This window comes from Vombatus ursinus, unplaced genomic scaffold, assembly GCF_900497805.2.
Source record: "Vombatus ursinus unplaced genomic scaffold, bare-nosed wombat genome assembly UNPS02014924.1, whole genome shotgun sequence".
NCBI lineage: Eukaryota > Metazoa > Chordata > Mammalia > Diprotodontia > Vombatidae > Vombatus > Vombatus ursinus.
Window position 1 is genome coordinate 5,246,864 of NW_020954702.1, and position 21,204 is coordinate 5,268,067.

The 21,204-nt window shown below is 39.5% G+C and overlaps 1 pseudogene; it reads right to left on the reverse strand.

The window, feature by feature from the left end:
- Positions 1–16,942: 16,942 nt before the first annotated feature.
- LOC114029309 lies at positions 16,943–17,393 on the reverse strand (annotated as a pseudogene).
- Between the last annotated feature and the right edge of the window lie 3,811 nt (positions 17,394–21,204).

Sequence of the window (21,204 nt, forward strand, 5' to 3'; positions counted from 1 at the left end):
TGTGGGCCAGGCCTGACTCAGACCAGTCCAGTGGTTCAGGCCCAGAATTGAAACAAAATGAGACAAACATTTGCAAAACATTTAACACTTAACAAAAATAAGTTTACTTAACAATAACATTGAAAGAATATTGAGTAAGGATACATTTGCTCAGGTAGATAGAGCCCAGCTTCACTTCCATATTGAAATCTGTCTTGTTAGAACAGTGTATTTGCTTGGAATAATCAGGGGTGGGGAACCTGCAGTCTTGAGGCCACAGGTGTTCTGTGAAGTTTGAACTCAGTCAAAGGGCCACACTTGAGGACCTAGAGGGCCACAGGTTTCCCACTCCTGGGTTAGATGGATGTGGTAATTCAAGCAGCAGTGGGACATCTGTCTAGTGTAAGAAGGCTCTGACCATTTGAGGCTGGCCCTTTGTGCCCTAGGTGATTAGGAAGTTGGAGCCCTGGCCCCTATACTAATCAAGTCTTGAGGACAACTTCCCTACCCTTTAAGGAAAAAACTAGCCCATCTTATATGGCGGAGACCCAAGTAGATATTGCTCTTATCACAGGTTCCTTTAGTGGAATTTCAAGTGATAGCAGAAAGAATAAATCTGGGTAATGTGATTGTATTACCACAAATCACAGCAGGTATTAAAGGCAAAGAGCATCACTCAGTTACAAAACTGCTATTCCTTGTCTCCTGATTCTATCACTAATGCTGTCAAAAAGCATCATAAGAAGAAGGCATTCTTTCCCCCTTCCCTCCCTGAGAATGTATGGATGTGGAAAGAGGATGGAAGAAAGCATAGGGAGAGAAATAGGGACAAGATGTCATCCTACTTTATACCTAACAAGTAGCCTCCTTCCCTGGATATTGTCTTCCTTTTTTTTAGATTAAATGTTGCAAAAGTAATGTTATTTTAAAAGTTTATCTTGGGGGCAGCTAGGTGGTGCAGTGGATAGAGCACCGGCCCAGGATTCAGGAAGACCTGAGTTCAAATCTGGCTCAGACACATAACACTTACTAGCTGTGTGACCCTGGGCAAGTCACTTAACCCCATTGCCCAGCAAATAAAAAAATAAATAAATAAAAATTAAATGACTGTATTTTGACAGAGGCAAAGAGTGGGCTTACCTCTTTTTTTTTCCAACTTGTATACATGTATCTATTTTGTTTCACTGTGAAAGAATACCTGAAGAAGGTAAAGACTTTACATGTTGTAGAGAGCCCAGTCCACTGAAGAAATTTATTCTGTGCTGTTTTTGTAGTTGGTTGGTTCATTTGGTTTTAGCACCAAGATAATGAGGCCAAAGTCATGCATTTAGTGACCTCTGGGCCAGTTAACTTCAACTCTGTACTATGATCACAGCCTGCATAGTTGTGCCTCCTGGGCTGTTATGCAAATACATGCTTAATGGTCATAAGGGTATCTGACAAGATCATGGAGATATCAGTGCAAATTCATTGTCATTCCTGGAAAAACAACTCAAAGCACAGTTTATACTGATGGTTTTTAGGAATAATATTATGTGGAAAATAAAAATGATACAAATTCATTTTTTCAGGGTATTGTTTAAGATGTATTGCACTTATCACTGGACATCTCTAAATCTCAGATATTCTTCTATATAATGTGAAGTAATTTTTACATTAACACAATAACAATACTGTCCATATGATTGGTGAGCTCTCCAGAACAGTACAATAAAAACACTGTACTGATATCCAGGAGATCTGAGTTCAAGTCCAGCCCTAGCTCTTTCCTAACAAGCTAGGGGGTTTAAGACAAACTATTTCACTTCTCTCAGTTTCATTTCTTCATCAAAAAATGGAGTACTTGGACTAGATCACTTTACAATCCATTCTAGCTCTAACATTCTATAATGACACTCTCCTCAGGTTAAAAACAAAACAAAACAAAACAAAACAAAACAAAACAAAAAAAAACAAAACAAAACTCTGGCATGTACCAGGAACTCTTGATTCTTTCCCAAAGAGAATTTTTGATTTAACTCCAACTCTAAAGGCAAGGAAATTGTCCTTGTGAGGGTACAATACACATGCTTTATTAGCATTTTACAGTTTTAATTAATAATTTTTAAAAATAATGAAGGAGAATTGTATTCCATACTCTAAAGCATAATTCTAGAGAAATAGACTTCTAAATATAATTACTTTGACTTGAGATTCAGAATGATGTTTTTATTAGGTGAAAGAAAATGAGTCCAGGCACCGTCACATCTTTTTTGATTATTAAAGCTCTATGCTTAGGCATAAGACCAAGTAATTATTTTAGTGGGGATAAACCAATTCTGAAAAACAGAGCCATGGGGAGGACATAAGGCAGTTACGTTTATCTTTTTTGAGCTAACATATTTAATGAAACTGGACTGCATTCATTTTTTCCTTAGACAACTGCAAATACTCCTGCATGTAATCTAGGGTAAAGGTCATTAGAGATACTTCTTGGAATCACTTAAGAGAGCAAGAATTTTAGGATCATCTGCTTTTCATTTCAGTTGAAAGAAAGGGAGTATGGATATTTTCCATGATATAATTTATTCATTCTCTAAATTTGCTAGAGCATATTTTGCCATTTAAAAAGAAGAAGAAAAAAGAAAAAATCATACTTTAAATATAGATGTACTTACACTGTGGAACAAGAATCAAGAAGCTGGATCTGTTCTATTAGTAATAGTCAATGCTATTGACTGTGATTGTCAAAAATAGCATTTATAGCCACCTAGTAAATAAAATTGAGATAGAAATTACATACAAACAAGGAAAAATAATCCCAACAATCCCATAATTTTACTCTCTGGGTTCAGTTAAATTAATACCTGCATGACAGGATGTTGGTGAGGTTCTGATTATACATTTTTTCATACCTGCCTTGCAAATATTGAATTTGATTTTGCTTCAGAATATTAGCAGTTTTTTGGAAAGAAATCTGGACAAATATTCTGAAGTCTTTGTCAATAGGGTCCTACAATTCTAATCCTAGTTCTGCCACTAACTAACTATATGATGTTTTTTAGGTCTGTTTCCTCATCTATAAAATAATGATAGTAATAGCTATACCAATTATCACACTGGGATAGTATGAGTTTAAAACAAAAACATTTTTGAAAAGTACTTTCAAAAGTTGTTTTGTTTTTTCTTAAGGTAATACAAATGTAGCATTGCTTGGGTTAATCCTTAACTTAGAGATAGGTTCTCCAGTGGATGGGTACCCTATGTTAAAGGTACTCTGTGGGTCCACACTCCTAAAGCTAAAGCTCCAAAGCTCCCACTGATGTGTTTACTTTTCAATATTCAGCCAGAAAACACAATTAGCTCAAAGTAAAAGCATTTATTAGAATGATAGAGTAAGAAGATTTACAATGGAATATTCCCCACCCTTTTCATAACTTATGGCATACCCTTCTGCAAATGTATAAACCATCAATAGGTTGAGTGAGCAAATGCAGAGATTGCACATGACAGAATCTTCACACAATGAGAAATACATGTGGATGGATAGCTCATACATGCAATGTTACAGGGCCCCTCATGACCTCTCATGATATCTCTCTGTATTGCTCCTATATGGGTGATAGGTCTTGGGTAGGCATGTTGCTTAGCTGATCTCACAGGGCTTGCTCTCTGCTGAATATATTAGGCATTTTTTTGGTTAGACATAATTTCTGCTGCTTCCAGTTTATGGCTAGGCTGAACTCTTGACTAGGTCACGTATAGGCTCTTTCAAAAAGAAGTAATATTGGGCAGCTAGGTGGCGCAGTGGACAGAGCACCAGCCTCAGACCAAACACTTGACACTTACTAGCTGTGTGACCCTGGGCAAGTCACTTAACCCTAATTGCCTTTAAAAAAAAAGAATAATAAAACAAAAAGAAGTAAAACCCTTCCTTATCCTAAAGTCAACGGAAAGCCTACCCAGCACTGTTTCCTCACAGTCTCAGCTCTGAGGTCTGCCATTTAGTAATTGTCAGACTCTCAGCTCCAAGTGTCAATCTTTTTCATTTTGAATCATCCCTATGAGAGGGTTCAGTAATCACTAGAGATCTAGCTTATCTAACTTTTCTAAAGTTCTGTTCAGGTCTTAACTTCTTATTTTTTTTTGTTAGATTTGTCTAGGTCTAAAGGGGGTGCAGTTCTGATGCACATTTTGCCCTATAAGTTGATGAACTCTTCCTTTAAGTATATATGTGCTATACCAATTGGTGCATATATATCAAGTACTGATATTATTTAATTGTCTATTGTAACTTTAAGCTTAATATAGTTTCCCTGCTTATTTCTTTTAACCATGTCTATTTTCACTGTAGCCTTGTCTGAGATCATGATTTCTACCCCTGCTTTTTTTTTAATTCACCTGAGGCATAATAAATTCTGTTCCAGCTCCTCATTGTAATTTGGTATGAATGTTTTTTTTAGTATGCTTCTTATAAACAATGTATTATTGGATTCTGCTTTATAATCCCTTCTAATCCATAACCTTCCCTTTGTTCCCATGGTTATAATTGTTAATTGTATATTAACTGGGGCATATGGGGTGTTCAGGGAAGACTAGCACCTCTGATGTAAGGCCTTATTGAGCCCTTTTCAGGGCTGTTCATCCACTTCTGGTGTCTACCTGCCACCCAGCTCTCACTTGTAGCTCCAAGATGATGTAGCATTTGCAGTGGCCACACCCCAGTAAATCATCTCGTCAGGCTAAATCACATTGAGGGTTTAGAAAATGAAGGATTAACAACAATAACAACACCCTCCATCCTGTCCTCTTTTACTTTTCCTTCTTTTTCACCCCTTGACCTATGCTACAAAGGAGAAGGAAGAAAAAGAGATAGAATATGAACCAACACTATTAATCCCTTTCATTGCCTGTGCCTACCCAAGAGGTCTTCTTGGCTTCTCTGAGCAATCATTTCATCATGCTGCAGTTCTTTCTTTCCACCTACAACTCTATAGCAGTTGCCTTGCACCCTCCTGGGCACTCTCTCTCTCCACCCTCACGGGACAACTCTACTCCCCAAGCTAAACCCCTATGGACAAAGATAACCTACCTGAACTCATTCCTCAGTGATTAATGCACTTTATTCCCTCCATGTTGCAATGGGGAGAAACTTGAGGCAGGAAGACCAACCGTAATTTATTGCAATAGTACAGTCATGAGTTGATGAAATCTTGCACTAGGGTGGTAGCAGTGTCAGAGGAGAGAAGGGGACATATAGGGAGGTATTACAGAGGTGGAAGGAATAGAACTTGCCCATTGATTAGATATGTGGGGGAGGAGCAAAAGAGAGAGGAATCAAGGGTATAAGTTATAAAACTGGGTGACTAGGAACATGGTAATGCTCTCAACAGTAGTAAGGAAGTTAGGAAGATGGGAGGGTATAGGAGTAAAGATTATGAGTTCCGTTTTGAACATGTTGAGTTTAAGATGTCTAGGGGACACCCAATTCAAGATGTCCACTAAGCTGCTGGAGATCCAAGACTGAAGATCAGGGAAGAGGTTAAACTAGACAAGTAGATCTGAAAATCATATGCATAGAGATGATAATTGAAACCATGGGAGCTGATGAGATCTTTAAGCAAAATAGTATAGAAGGAGATGGAAACAGAGTAGAGGTTTGGGGTGACACACATAATTAACAGGTTTGACCAGGATGAAGATCCAGCTAAGGAACCTGAGAAGTAGCACTCAGACAGGTAGGAGGAGAGGGGAGATCTGTGTCATGATAACCTAGGGGAAATAGAGTATCAAAAAGAAGAATATGACTGACGCTGCCAAAGGCTGAAGAGAGGTCAAGAAGGATGAGCCTTGAGAGAAGGCCATTAGATTTGGCAATTAGATCATTGGTAACTTTGGACACAGCAGTTTCAGTTTAAAATGAGGTCGGCCATCTCCAAAAGTCTCATAACAGAAAATATTATCCACATCCAGAGGAAGAACTGTGGAGTTTGAACGCAGATCGAAGCATACTATTTGCTCTCTTCTTTTTTTCCTTCTGTTTTGTTTTTTTCTTCTTTTTTGTGGTTCCTCCTATTGGTTCTAATTCTTCTTTACAAAATGACTAATGTGAAAATATGTTTAATAGGAATGTATACGTAGAGCCTATATCTGATTGCATACCATCTTGGAAAAGGAGGTAGAGGGAGAAATTTTGTTTTGTTTTTTTTGGTGAGGTAATCGAGGTTAAGTGACTTGCCCAGGGTCACACAGTTAGTAAGTTTCAAGTGTCTGAGGCCAGATTTGAACCCAGGTTCTCCTGACTCCAAGGCTGGAGCTCTATCTACTGAGCCACCTAGCTATTCCTTTTTTTGTTTGTTTTGTTTTGTTTTTTTGAGGGGGAGAAATTTTAAAATTCAAAAACTTATGGAAGTGAATATTGAAAACTAAAAAGAAATTAATTTTAAAAAGAAAGGGGCAAAATAAATAAAAATTAGGTCAAAGGTCAGACTGCAGGGAGTTTGGGAGAGAGTGAGAGGAAAGGCAGTGGAGACAGTGTTTGTACATATACTTCTCAAGGAATTTAGTCAAAAAAAGGTAGGAGAAATATAGGATGATAGCAGAGTTATTGGATCAAATGAAGGTTTTTTTCCTTTGAGGATGGGGAAGATATGGGCATGTTTGTAGGCATTCCAGAGAACACAGAGGAATGGGTAGGTAGCTTTAGAGTGATTTGTTGGAGGGGTTGGCTTGAAATGGATGGGAATGAAGAAGTCAATGCAGGACTGAGAACAGGGCTTGAACAATGGTATCCATAGGAATTCAGCCTAGGGGTAGAAGTGGAAGGTATGATAGCTGAGTCATTGTCAGTGATATTTAGAAGATGATGGAACTCTCTTTTCCACCATCTTTTCAGTTGTGCTCCTAACTACTAAGCCCAGAATGGATGCTGTGAACTGAAACAGTGAGAGAGAGAAGGGGCTTGCCCTTTCTCTGCTCTCCCTCTATCCCCTGCTCCAAGAAACGAACCTAGGGGTGTTTGTTTCTGTTTTATATTGTTTGTGTTGTCCTAAGTTTCAGGAGATGGGGGTGAACCCCATGGACTGGGGAATTCCAGCCTTTGCAACCTTGGAGTCAGGATGCTGGTGGGGTGGTACAGCAACCAGCTATCTCAGCGTGGAAGCTCTGAGAAGCCAAGTTGCCTGAGATTTGAACCCCATGGAGGTTTTGGACTTGGAACTGGGACTGCGATTTATGGGAACTGAGATAAACTACGAACCTAATCTCCTTCCCCTCCTGAGAAACTGAGGTAGCGCAAGGAAGGAAGATTATTATGCCTTCCTGAATATTGGGGGGAATATGTTTGTATATTTCTTTATTTTTAATAGTATTTTATTTTTTCCCCAGTCACATGTCAAGAAAATTTTTAGCATTCATTTTTACAAGATTTTGAGTTCTAAATTTTTTCCCCTCTCTCTCTTCCCCTCTTCTGAAAATGGGTAGACAGTTTGAAATAGTTTATACATGTGCTATCATGTAAAAAATATTTCCATCTTAGTCACAGTTGTAAAAGAAGAAATAAATCAAAAGGGAAAAAACCATGAGAAAGAATCAAGTAAGCGAAAAAAATATGCTTCAATCTGCATTCAGAGCTCATCAGTTCTTTATCTGGATATGGATAGCATTTTCCTTCGTGAGTCCTTTGTACTTGTCTTGGATCATTGTGTTACTGAGAAGAGCTGAATATTCATAGTTGATCATCACATAATGTTGCTGATACTGTGTATAATGTTTTCCTGGTTCTGCTCATTTCATTTTGTATCAGTTTGTACAATTCTTTCTAGAATTTCCTGAAATCTTCCTGTTCATCGCTTCTCATTGCACAATTATATTCCTTTACATTTATATACCCCCACTTGTGGAGCCATTCTCCAACTGATGGGCATCCTCTCACTTTCCAATATTTTGCCACCACGAAAAGAGCTGCTATAAATATTTTTGCACATGTAGGTCCTTTTCCCTTTTTTATGATCTCTTTGGGATATAGACCTAGTAATGGTATTGCTGGATCAAAGGGTATCTACAGTTTGATTGCCCTTTGGTCATAGCTCCAAATTGCTCTCCAGAATGGTTGGATCAGTTCACAACTCCACCAATTGTGCATCAGTGTCCCAATTTTCCCACATCTTCTCTAGTATTTATCATCTTCCTTTTTTGTCATACTAGCCAATCTGATAGGTATGAGGTATTATTTCAGGGTTGTTTTAATTTTCATTTCTCTAATCAAAAGTGTTTTAGAGCACTTCTTCCTTTAGATAGCTGTTCCTATCCTGCCTATTCCTATCCTCCCATTTATCAATAAGGAATGTTTGTAAATTTCTAATTATGCCTTTAGAAGGAAAAAAATTCCTTTGCAAAACTCCACTGTGTTACAATTGTAATGGAATATTATTTGTCAAGATATTGGGAGACACCTTGTTTTCCAGAGCCAAGGCCCAGCAAGTAAGCTGTGCCCTGAGCCTGGTGTAACAACAATCCTTTGTACTCACCCTTTGAATGATCTCACCCTCTACAAAATCACGTAATTGCTGTATTGCTTTGATCAGTACCAAGTGTTCTCTGAGCTCAGACAAGTTCTGGTCATGAAATCCTGCTATGAATCAAACTTGACTCGTTGCTGTTACCCCTCATTGTCAGGGCTACAGCTCACTATGTAGCCATTGGAATAAGTATTGAGATCTCTCTACATGTCCTCTGGTCCCCCCACTAGAGACTCCGTACATGTGTCTAGATCCCCTCCTCACTTGCAAGCCATTTCCTTCACTTTGAAATTAAACTTCTGTTTGATTCCTGACTCTCCTAACAGCCTGCTCTGTTCAGCATCTGGTTGACATATTGTGCCATAAGAAATGATGAAATTAACAGATAGAAAGAAACTGAGAAGATCTTTATGAGGCCAGAATCAGGAGCAATGGGTAGCAGTTGAAAAGAGGCCAATTTTTAATGGTGGTACATGTATAGTTTTAACGGTGGTAAGTTGCCCAAAAAATAAATAAATAAATAAAGCACTTCCTAAACATTAGAGCTGTCCATGGGTGGAATGATTTGCCTCAAAAAGTGGTGGGTTCTCTTTTGGAGGACTTCAAGCAAAGACTGGGCAATCACTTGTCGGGTATGTTATGGTAGGTTTCCCTCTTCGTGTATGGGTTGGACTAGATGGCCACCAAAGTCTTTTCCAACTCTCAAATTTTGTGTTCCTGTGATTTCTGTAATCAAGAATGCTTGATAGTCTTCTATTTTATGAAAAGCTCATTTTCTCCCTATAAGATTATACATAATTTTTCTTACTAAATTATTGCTGGTTTTAAGGCTTTGTCTTTTGCCTTTGGGAATATTGTATTTCAAAATTTTATCTGATCTATCCTACTCGTGGCATGGTCTTGTGTGATCTTGATTAGAGTTTCTTTGGCACTTGAACTTTTTCTTTATAGGTACACATGATCAGGGTACACAAGTAGACATCTATGCACATGAGGAGGGAGTAGTTGATACTTGAACTTCACTCCCATCTAAATTGGTCAAAAGAAGAAAGAACAAACACATACACACACAGAGTTGCAAGTAGAAATACGTTTCACTAAACAGGGTAATAGGAGGGAAATGGGAGAAGTGGGAAGGGGGAATAAGAGAGAAGGTAGATTAAGGAAGGGATTAGTCTTAAGCAAAGTAAACTCTAACGATGTCCAAAAGCATTTATAACTGCTTTAGAGAATCTGAGAGGGTGCCCAATAAATTGAGGGATGGATAAATAAGTTCTGGTTTATACGTATGTTGGAATACTGTTGTGCTGAATTTTTATCAGCATAATGGCCATCCAGGATTCCAGAGGAATAATGATGAACATACTATTTACCTTCTGATAGCTGAAGGACACAGAATATAGAATGAGATAAATATTTTTTCATACAGTGTAGAAATTTGTTTTAATTGCCTATATATGTTTGTAATGGGTTTTGTTTTTCTTATGTTCTGGGTTTTGGGGGGAGGGGAGTTGTGGCAAGAGGATAAGAAAGCAAATCTCGACTGATTAAAACATAAAATATTTTTTTAAAAATGAAATAAAATGAGAACAAAACTAGGGTGGGAGAGCTCCTATGTGCCAGAGATTCTGATAGGTCCTTGGAATAAAAAGACAAATGTCCCTTACCTCAAGGAATTTATATTCTATCTGGAGAGAAAATATATACATGTATACATATACATACAAGTATACACAAAATATATATGTAAGGAAGTTAGTTACTAGAAGCCCAGGAACTAATTATATATCATGAGGGACATTTATATGCCTAAACGTCCTATTTATAGGGAGTGGACCTTTAGGCACCATCCCAAGAACTGTCTCCTAGAGCTCATCTGAAAACTTCCAAGGACTCCTGGGGTTCAGACCCTGAGGGCTTCTGCTGTGAGATGATGAAGATTGCTGGGTCATCAAGCAAGATGAGCTGATGACTCAGTGAATCCTTAAAAAGGAATGAGCCACTCTCTGTCTCTCAGGACTATTCACAACTCTCCTTTCAGGGGTAGGGGAAGCGAATACTCCTCTTCACATAGCAACAGCATTTCAATTGTTCCCAGGTGTCAGAGCAAGCACTTGGCCAGGCAAACTGAGCATGGGTCTTAGAACCCCTGGCTCACTTTTTAACTCTGTGTTTCCTTCCCTGACCATAGGTGATTGCACAGCAATCCCAAGACGAATACGTCCAGCTTTAGAATTAATCTTATGGGTCTGAGACTATTCAGAAATCTTTGTTTCTTAGAACTGGCTAAGTTAGTTGTTGGCCAGTTGGAACTGGCTAGTTAGTGGTAGAGAAAGGGTAGGGTCTTCGTTGGAGAGGATGACCATTGGCAGCGGGAAGTCCAGTCCCTAGCCAGAAAACTCTGACCTCAGGGGAATTGTTTGGACAGTGAAGAGTTTAGGTGAAATGTGAAGTATTTAACAGTCCTATACAAAGTTTTATGTTTTCATAGTTTTAAGCTTCAACTTCCTGAAAGAGCATAAATTATTGCTATTTTTTTAAAGATTTTTTTTCTATATATTTGAGCTTGTTTGGCATTTATAGCCATCCTATACCTGATCTACATTGTACATTGAGTACTTTTCTGCTCCCTCACACCCCATGTAAAGACATGAATCAAAACAAAACTTTAAGTGCTTTTCTCCCAGGGTTCCAAGGAGTGGGGTATAAAGAACCAAAGAAATAAGACAAAAGGTCCTGCCACCCTTCTTTTAGGTGACTAAGATCCCCCAGGGCTGAACCCAAGACAAGCATTTCTGGGTCTAGAGCTGAGAGAGGGTCCTCAGTGAGCTTGGGAGAGGGCACAGTCCTGGGTTTTTATTGTTATATGCAGAAAGGGGGCTAATAATGAGGTTTTAAACTAACTTTAAAATTTTGACCATTCTCCACGCCCAGTGATCCTTTCATGAGGGACAAACAAGTTCCTTGAGTGAATGAGAACAGGACCAAAGCTATTTGATAAACAGTGATTACACACACACACACACACACACACACACACACACACACACCTTTTTTTTTAAGGCAATTGGGGTTAAGTGACTTGCCTAGGGTCACACAACTAGTAGGTGTCAAGTGTTTGGTTTGAGGCCAGATTTGAACTAAGGTCCTCCTGACTGCAGGGCCAGTGCTCTATCCACTGTGCCACCTAGCCGCCCCCCATACGCACCCCTTTAAAAGAAGTTTAAGAGTCAGTCCAGACTGGAAGCAGCCTGTGGAAGAGAACCCTGCAGGGAGAAGAGAAGAAGAGTATTTCTCTCTCCTTTCCCTAGCTGGCCATGGCATTTAGTAGCCCAGTAGGAAATAGACTGTCCAGCAGGTGAAAAGGCAGTTGGAAAGAATTAAATGGATGGTTGAAGGAGCAGAAATACTCTCCAGACAGTCTTATACAGAGGAGTGATTCAAGCCTTGAAGCAGTTTCAAAGAATATGATCTCTGGCAGCAAAGAAGAAAGCAAGAGAGATAAGGAAGCTTGCCACAGGGAGTCAGCCCCTGGAGAGAAGCAGACCTTAGGGAACCCAGGTGATCAACCCACTCAGCAACCATTCGGCACCTATGTCAGAGCATCATGAGGACCCCATAAGGAGCAAAAGGAATCCGTAGTTGCAGAGATGTGAGTTGCCTTGGCCACGTATTCCCCATTGTATTCTTCACTACCATTGGACTCTGTGTCCATTCTTCCCACAGACACATTGTATATTTGTGGAAGAATGTACTCCAGGTTTCTAGAGAGGGCTAGTGTTTTATAGCTACTGTGCTTACTATGCCATTTAATGCCTTTGCTTTAAGCTAATTTGAGCTGTTGGCTGATAATTAAAGGAAAGGACATTGGTTGGGGCTCATGAGCTATGGTTTGGGGAGTAGCCACACACAGAGTACCCTAGGACTTCAGGCAGCAGCAGCCTCTGAGGGCCCCAATCTACAAGTGTGAGAAAAAAAAACACAAAGGGAGGCAAAATAAATATAAGGACATTGTGGAGAGGAGGGCACTAGAAGCTGGAAGGATCAGGAAAGACAATGTAGAAATTGATACATGAGCTCAATTGGCATGTTAGCTAAGAGATTCTAAGAGCTGGAATTTCAGAGAGAAGAGCAGCTCAGGCACATAGAAGAGCTAGTACAAAAGCACTGAGACAGGAGACAGAGTGTTGTTAGAAACAGCAAGAAGGCTGGACAAAAGTGTGGGTAAGGGGAGTCTTGTATCACAAGGTTGGAAGTGTAGTTTGGGGCCAGGTTGTGTGTGGTGAATCCCTAGGGTCAATGATACAGTTTTAGAAGCAAAAAATGTATAATTGCAAGAACAAGGATCTAAGAATCAGGAGATCTAGGTTCTAGTCATGTCTGTGCCACTTAGCCACTATGTGGCCTGAGAGAAGTCATTTAACCTCATTAAGCTTTCAAGTTCCCTCATTTGTAAGAAGGAAACAACTCTGCACCCTTCTTACCCGGCTAATGTGAGGATCAAATAAGATACATTGAAAAGGGAAAAGGTGTGAAAATTATAAAGGGAAAAATCCCATTCCAAATAACTACAAAATGAATAAAGCATTCAGGGATCGATCTACTAAAGCACACAGAAAACTTGTGTAGATTCAATTACAAAGTGTTCCTTAAAAATAAAAACAAACAAACAAAAAAAAAAAAAAACTTAAATAGCTAGAAGAATAGTTAGTGCTTGTGGAGGAGCCATGCCAATGTAACAAAAATGATAACACTACCAAAGTTAGTTCACATTTTTAATGCTATACTAATCAAATATGAGGTTTGGTGATGATCTGCAGGGGTTCAGATTCACTGTGATGTGTAGGGTACGACCAGGTGTGAGTATGTTAATTAAGTGGAAGGCACCACTCTGTTCCAAGAGGAGGCTAGAGACCAAGCAGGACACAGTGCTGGAGATTAGGTACAGCCAAAAATGAAAGTCCTGCTCCCTGCCTTCCCTTCCCCTTCTCTCAGGGTATACACAAGCAGGGGAGATGGAAGGTATGGTAGTCAAGTGGAAGGTGCCATCTTACCTCTCCTCTTCACACAGAGATTGGAGATCAGGCAGGCATAACAGGGTGATAGAAGTGGCAGATCACATCCTCTCCTGCCTATCCTTTTCCTCTTTCCATTAGGGGACATTTGTAGTAGAAGATAATGAACTGACCACAGACAGTATCTAGGCATTTTTACAACTCAAACATCTTACACTACCTCAGGAGGTAGTTACCAATCAGGGCCTCAGGAAAGAGTTTTCTCCAAGGGAGCCAAGGGAGCTGAGGAGGAGGAGAAGTCTGGAGAGTGAGTCTGAACATGAAGAAAGTGAAAGTTGGGTACTTCCTAAAATAGTGGTTCTGAGAAGAGAGTTAACAATCAAGAGAACTGGGCCTTATCACCTCTCACCTTGACTATTGCAATAATAGCTTATCAGTCTGGTATCCCTGCCTCTACTCTCTTCTCTCTCAAATCCATCCTCCACATAGCTGACAAGTTGATTAGCACAAGTCTTTTTTACTCCTCTTCTCAAAAAGCTTCAATGACTCCTTAGGGCCCCAAGGATAAAATACAAACTTTTCTTTTTGGCTTTTTGCCTTTGCACACCAATGCCTGGAATGCTCTCCCTCCTTACTTCTCCCTCTTGGAATCCCTAGCTCCATACATGGTTCATTTCAGCTGCCTCTTCCTACAAAAAGTCTTTCCTGATCTCAGTTAATGCTACCCACAAAAAAAGTTACTTTGCATGTACTTTGTATTACACTGGTCTGCTGTATCCCCACAGTGGAATATAAACTCCTTGCATAGTTTATTGCCTGAAGGAAATAAGCACTATGTTCCAGGGGCTGTACTAAGTGCTGTGGATACAAATACAAGCAAAAAGAAAGAATGTACCTGCCCTCAAGGAGCTTACCTTCTAAGGAGGAGAGAAATGTGGATGGGAGTTCTGTAATGCTTCTACTAACCAATTAATTATTTTACAGCTACCTTTTTCCACTGGGGAACCAGACAGTTGAGTAGCACAACAACTAGGCAATCAGGACTTTTGATGGCCAGGAGGACTTCTGATGCCCAGGCCTGCTTGACATACTATGGACCCTTTGCAAAGTAAGTTTTAGCTGAACTCAGTGATGCCTGCAACTGCTAAAATCAGTCTTGACCAACTCAGAGAGAAAAGCAAAGATCTTGCTTTCCAACTTATCTAAAGAGCAGCAATCCTCTTGCTTTCTGCTTTATTGTATTTATAGATATATTCTCCCTAGACCCCCAATCTCGCCTGACTTTCCAATTTATTTTGTTTCTCCTTTAACCCTGACTTAGCTTCTTCTCAGGCAATAAATGCAGTTATAATCTTTCTAAACTGTGATCCAATGCTGGTTCATTCCAGGTCCCCCTTTTGGACCTGGGGTTTCTTCTATCTTAGCAGTTCATAGGGGATTTTATTTTAACACAAAATACATGGAAGGGATCCGACAGCTGGAAGCCAACCAGAAGAAGGTACCAGTTTGGGAGTATAATGGTAGAGTCTGGTGAGTCAGCTAGAAGGGGAATTGAAGGCAATAACTGCATCATTTTTGTTTTTGTTTCCCCAGCATCTACCATAGTGCCTTCCTGCACACAGTAAGCACTTTAATAAATGCTTATTGAATTGAAGTGAATTTAGTCCAATCCACCAACTTTGTATGAAACTTGGGCCCAGAGAAGTCAAGTGACTTTCCAAAGATCACACAAAAAAGTATCAGAGCCATGATTCAAACCCAGGCCTTTGGATTCCAGATGCAGCAAATTTCCCACTATTCACTATTGAGTAATAAGCTATCTTGCTTAAGTCTTCAATTATTCACTTAAGCTATTATTGTTTAACGTCCTTGTGGACTGAGTCCTTTGTAGCCCTGAGCCTGGGAGGGAACTGGCTAGGAGGGTGAGTGACTCCTCCCAGTTTGACTTTATCTAACACTGGTCACAGGACAAGCAGTACAGACGTCTGCCTCCGGGACAGGTGTAGAAGATTAGATACTAGACATGGTTGATTTAAGATCTCTTAGTAAAGTATTTAAAGTAGTAATTCCCAAACTCATTTGGCCATAGACGTCTTTAGGCTTATAACATATTGAAAGAACTCCTAAGTATTTTTAATAGTGCATAGTTTCATATTTAGTATTAGAGGGGAAAATATCAAAACTTTCATACAGAACTCCTATTTATATTATGCTTATCATAAAACAGTTTGAGAAATGCTGGTTTAAAACAGTGATATCCTTACCGTACGGCTGACCGATTTTTATCTTGAGGCTATAAGGCAATCCTATATTCTCATTAACCTAAAATTAACACTGTCAAAGTAAAGGGATAGTGTGGTACTGATGGGAATGCCTGGGCAAGACCATGAAGGAAGGCCATCCCAGGGCTTCTCTAAAGAGAAGATTAAAGAGAGGCTGTGTGTGTGTCTAGTATACTAGAAGCCGTTATAAAGGACGCTAAGAATAACCCAGAGAGCAGCTGGACAAATGCCTAGTAGCCAGTGTGTTAACATAAATTTCTGGCAGGGGGAGAGGACACATAAGTGACCTGCTGCCCTTGAAAGCTCTTCATAGCAGTCTGACACCCCTGCTTGAGATCAAAGGATAAAACTCATTCTCTAGCTAGGAAAGGCTGAACTGCGTGGAAGAGGAGGAAACAGAATGCCACTCAGTTACCACAAGCTGTCTTTCCTGACCTGTGATATCAGAAACTTGACAAACAGAGATCTCTACTCAAATTCCTTTAACTAGGCCTCTATTTCCACACCTCGTAACCAGGATGTTGAAAATTCATTTTTAAAAATCATATGTTTGATTTACTAAATATGCTAACCTGGCTTTATTTGAGCAATAGTTTATAAGACTCTAAAGCCCGAGATCTAACCTAATCAAATTGCCTTGGAGTAAGAAGGTTAAGACAAATGTTTGGTGTAGATGTCTGGGTAGAATGATGGTTAGGGGAGCTAGAGGCCAAAGAGTTTTGTTGCCCTTTTATAAAACCCAGATAAAAAACAAAAACAAAAACAAAAAGCACACAATATAGGGGCAGCTAGGTGGCAAAGTGGATAGAGCACCCAGCCCTGGAGTCCAGAGGATCAGAGTTCAAATCGGGCCTCAGACACTTAACACTTACTAGCTGTGTGATTCTGGGCAAGTCACTTAATCCTAATTACCTCATTAAAAAAACAAAACAAGAAAACCCAATATTTAGAAACCTGGATTTACTAAATACAGAAATTAAAATTATTTTTACAAAATGATTGTTTACTTTACACAGGTATTTGCTATAGGATTATCATTTAAGTCCTCTAGAGCATTTATAATGATTACATTTGTCAATATTTTATTTATGTAGTTTTTAAAGAACACACATACATACTCTTTTTTTTTTACTTTTTAGTTTTTTTATTCATTATCACTGACACAGTTATAAGAAAGTTACCAAAACTTAAAGGGTGAAACAACTCTGTACAACTGAAACCATTAGTTTATGTATGTTTAAAATAGCTCTACTTTCTCCCCCCAAGTCGGTGAATAAACTATAATGAAAACAAGAAAATTTACATAACAAAAATAGGAACAATTTAAAAAAAATTTTTTTTAAATATATGAAAATACAAAAATTATTCCTTTCCTGGTATCTTCACATTCTTCTCTTCTGTGTACTTATATATAACACATTGTTTCCTCCAATAAATGCATCCCCATACTTATTCTTCAGCTGTCCGTTTACATATTCTTCTGTTTGTTCCAGAGCTATATTCTTGTACCAATCCAGGTAAGCCAGGACACCTCGGTGATCAACTCCAGAATTTAACTTTACTACAACGGGTCTTCCTATGATCTGCTTTAGGAAATCACTGAGAGTTTGCTCGTAGACTCATTGTATCAATGCTCTAAGCTCCTCGGGCCAACGCCAGCCTTGGCCTCGCCTCCGCCTCCTGACAAGAACACACATATATACTCTTTAAAAACACGTTTATTAACGGGGTTTGGAGTATGCCCTGGTCATCTAAGATGGAGATATCCACTTAAGAGGTGCCAGAGACCTGCTTCTTTGAAGGAAACAGGAAGACTGTTATATTCTTCATTGGTTTACCATGAGTTTGGAGACAACTTTTGTCCATTGGATGTGTAGATAAAATTATCTGTGTCTTTTAAATCACCTAATTAAATCACCACATCGTGAAGCTCTTTTGGCAAGTTCAAGGGTGGAAAACAAGTGATACAATTAAGAGAAGGGCCTAGGGTCAGCTAGGTGATGCAGTGGATAGCACACCGGCCCTGGATTCAGGAAGACCTGAGTTCAAATCTAGCCTCAGACACATAACACTTAGCTGTGTAAACCTGGGCGAGTCACTTAACCCCATTGCCTAGCCAAAAAAAAGAGAGAGAGAGAGAGAGAGAGAGAGAGAGAAGAACCTAAACTTAGGCCAGGTGATCCCAAGAAACGGGCTTGGTGTTCTGTTTTATTTAACTTTCCTTCTCAGTTTTAGGTACAGGGAATAGTGTCCCCAACCTGCGAGTTTGAGCCATGGGGACCTCGAAGCCCAGGATTCCAGGCTAGTTGTTGCAAACAACCCAGCAGGGAAACCCTGAGAAGCCAGGGTCTCAGACACTAGCCCAGTGGGGCTTGAACTTTGTAGGATTAATTTTATGTAAGAACTGAATTAAGCAGTGAATTTAATCCACCCCCCCTTCCCAAAGAATGAGGTAGTGTAGAAGGGATTAAACCCTGAGGTGCTAGGGGAATTGTTTGTATGTTTGCTCTTATTATGCCTTTAAATATTCCTTTGTAAAAGCTAATCTGAATTTAAGGAGTTAAATGGGACAAGTTAGCCACTATGCCCCTAAAATTGAAGGAATACAGTCAGTCAGAGATACAGCCAATGGCAGGAATGAAACTCCTCCCCCTACCACCCAAACACCCTAAGGTTACTCCAGAAATCTGGAGGAAGAGTGAAATGTAAATATACCTGGACCTTTGGGAGTAGGGCCAAAGTAAACCCATGTTACAGACATAAGATTTATATAATCTTTGACTCAGATCCCATTGATATGGGACTCTTTCCCCATTCATGGAGATGAATGCCCTGCCCCTCCCTGGGTAAAATGTTGGTGGGCTCCAGTCTTTGTCAGTGCCCTTTGGGACCTTCTTCAAGCTTCAAGTTGCTTTAGGAACTTCTGGCTTCCAGCTTCAAGAAGGAAAATAGAAGAGGTCAACACCACCTCAGGTTGTTGAAAGAAGAAGACTTTGGGAGGAAGCCAACACAAGAGAAGCTGACAGTCTCCAACATGTCCCTATCCCATAGGTTGCTACACTAGAGATTGTGACAAACTTCCCTCAGGTGAGATCTGGAACTCTCCTTGGTTGGGCTGTTACTTTTCTCCCAGTGGGAGAGCTCCTTCACTATATATTGCCTGGTATATATTCTCCTATTTATTCCTTCTCTGATTTGTTTCGCTATGATTATTCATTGTGAACTGGCATTTGGTGGGAAAGGGGTCAAGCCTTAGATACAGAGTTTAGGGTCCTCTTTTCTCCCAATAATGATCAGAAGTTAGATAGAAATTGATCACGTCTCCCAGACCAGGCCTGCACAACATACGGCCTGCCAAAGGATTTTGGGCGGCCCAAGAAAAATGTGGAGGTTGTAAAAGAACGAAAAGATGTAACCAGTGCTTTGTCTATGCCCCACTTAACCTGCCTGCCACTAGTCACTATTGTGCCCATCGTGTAACGACGTGGCAGGTGGGTTGCCACTGCGTAGTCTCTTCTGTTTGTCATGTGACCTTTGGCAATGAACCACCATCAGTCTGTCTCCAGTCTGAGAGGAGTGAGAGTCATAACCTTTCTCTGTGTTTTCTGTTGTTACTGGCATTGAACAGTGACAAAGTGTGTAGCCACATGCCAACGCAGCTGATGCCCAGTATTTGATGAGCAGCAACAACTCGATGGCTTCTTCCCCGTCCTTGCTGCTCAAGCTGCCTTCCAAGTTACATGAGTGTCTGGAGCTCTCTCCAAGGTCAGACACTCAGTTTAGTATTTTTTTGTATGTAAGCAGTTTCCTGTGGAGATTTTTTTGGTTCTAATATTAAAATGTTTGGGGTGACTTTGTAAAATGGGTGGTAAAAAGAAATGAAAGATTGATTCTGAACATAGAGTGTTTAATCCAGAGTAGACAAATAGGTATTTGTTTACTTACATGAGAGGTAAAATATTGTGCTTATTTTCCAAGAAATAATAGCCATTCTGAAGGAACACAATCGTCGCCATTTAGAATCGGAACATCCTGACTTAAGCAAATTGGACACCAATGAAAAACAAATTAAAGCATCCAAATTGTTGAAAAATCTCAGTGGGGAACAATGGATTTTCAAGAAAGTAAACTCAGAAAATGAGGCGGCTACTAAGGTTAGTTTTAAGATTTCTAAAGAAACTGCTGCTGCTGGGAAGTCTTTTACTAAAGGTGACTTCATAAAAAGTGTTTGCTGATTGCAGTTTCTGGATTATGTCTCAATAAAGAAAAGTGCTTCTGAGAATGTAAGTTTGTCCCACATGACTGTGCAGCAAAGAGTAGCTGATGATAAACTGATTGCTGACAAGAAGTGTAATACATTCAATTAACTAAATGTGAATAGTAAGAAAATCTGAAAAATGTATTAAAACTTGTACTGCTTAGCAAAGTAATTTTTTAACATTAATGTGATTTCATGATAAATAAAAAAGTAATAAGTATAATTAATTGATATTAATTGAAATTTCCCTTTTTTAAAAATAGGTTTATTTGTACAACAGTTTAATCATCAATTATACCTTTACTTGGAAAGTGAGTTGCTAAAAACCTATTCATGGCCCGAAGAAATTTAGCCTATTTTAATTTTGGCCCCTACCTACTGCCAAGTTGTGTAAGTCTGGCCTAGATAAACAATATATAAAGAATCAGATGGACGTAATTCCAGCCTAGTAACCCCCTTCTTTCTGAAGAGACCAGAGGGGCTTCCAGCTCCAACTTCCTGCTTTTCCTCCTGGCTGTAATGAAAGTCTCCCTTGTAGAGGTTGGGCGAAAAGCTAGAGATGTCTATTCTGCTTACTTTCAAGCCACACAAGGACAGCCTTGGTCACAGGAGGAACTTCAAGTGGGGCCTTTCTTACCCATGGAGGCCCACTCTTATTTATAATTAATCGTGAGAAGAATGATTGAGGTGGTTAGAGTAGATCTAAATGAAGTCAATTGGATCATCAACTCACAGCAAAGAAATGGAGCTTGAAAAAAGGCCCAATGCCAAGAAAATTTATAAATAGTACAAAATCTTTGTAAAGAAAAAATGTCTCAAAATATTGATTTGATCCCATGTGACATGCAATAGATTTTCCAGGAGACATCTAAACTTCACAGACTAGTTCTCTTTCCTACTGCCAAGTGTTTTTTAGAAAAGAAAACCTGTACCAAGGTAAAGGTTAGATTTGTAGTTTGGCACAAAGTCTGGGAAACTTGTGGCCAGTTACATATATAATAAAGACAAGAATGTGCACCGGAAGAAGACAATTACTTTGATCTTTTACTTTAGCTTTTGTGCTTTTGGCCTACTTATTTGCATGGCAAAACCCAAAGAATTTTGGGAGTTTGAGAAAAACCACAGTGCTCAATACAGATAGCCCGCCCTTTGTGTTTTTTTTAGAAGTCAGC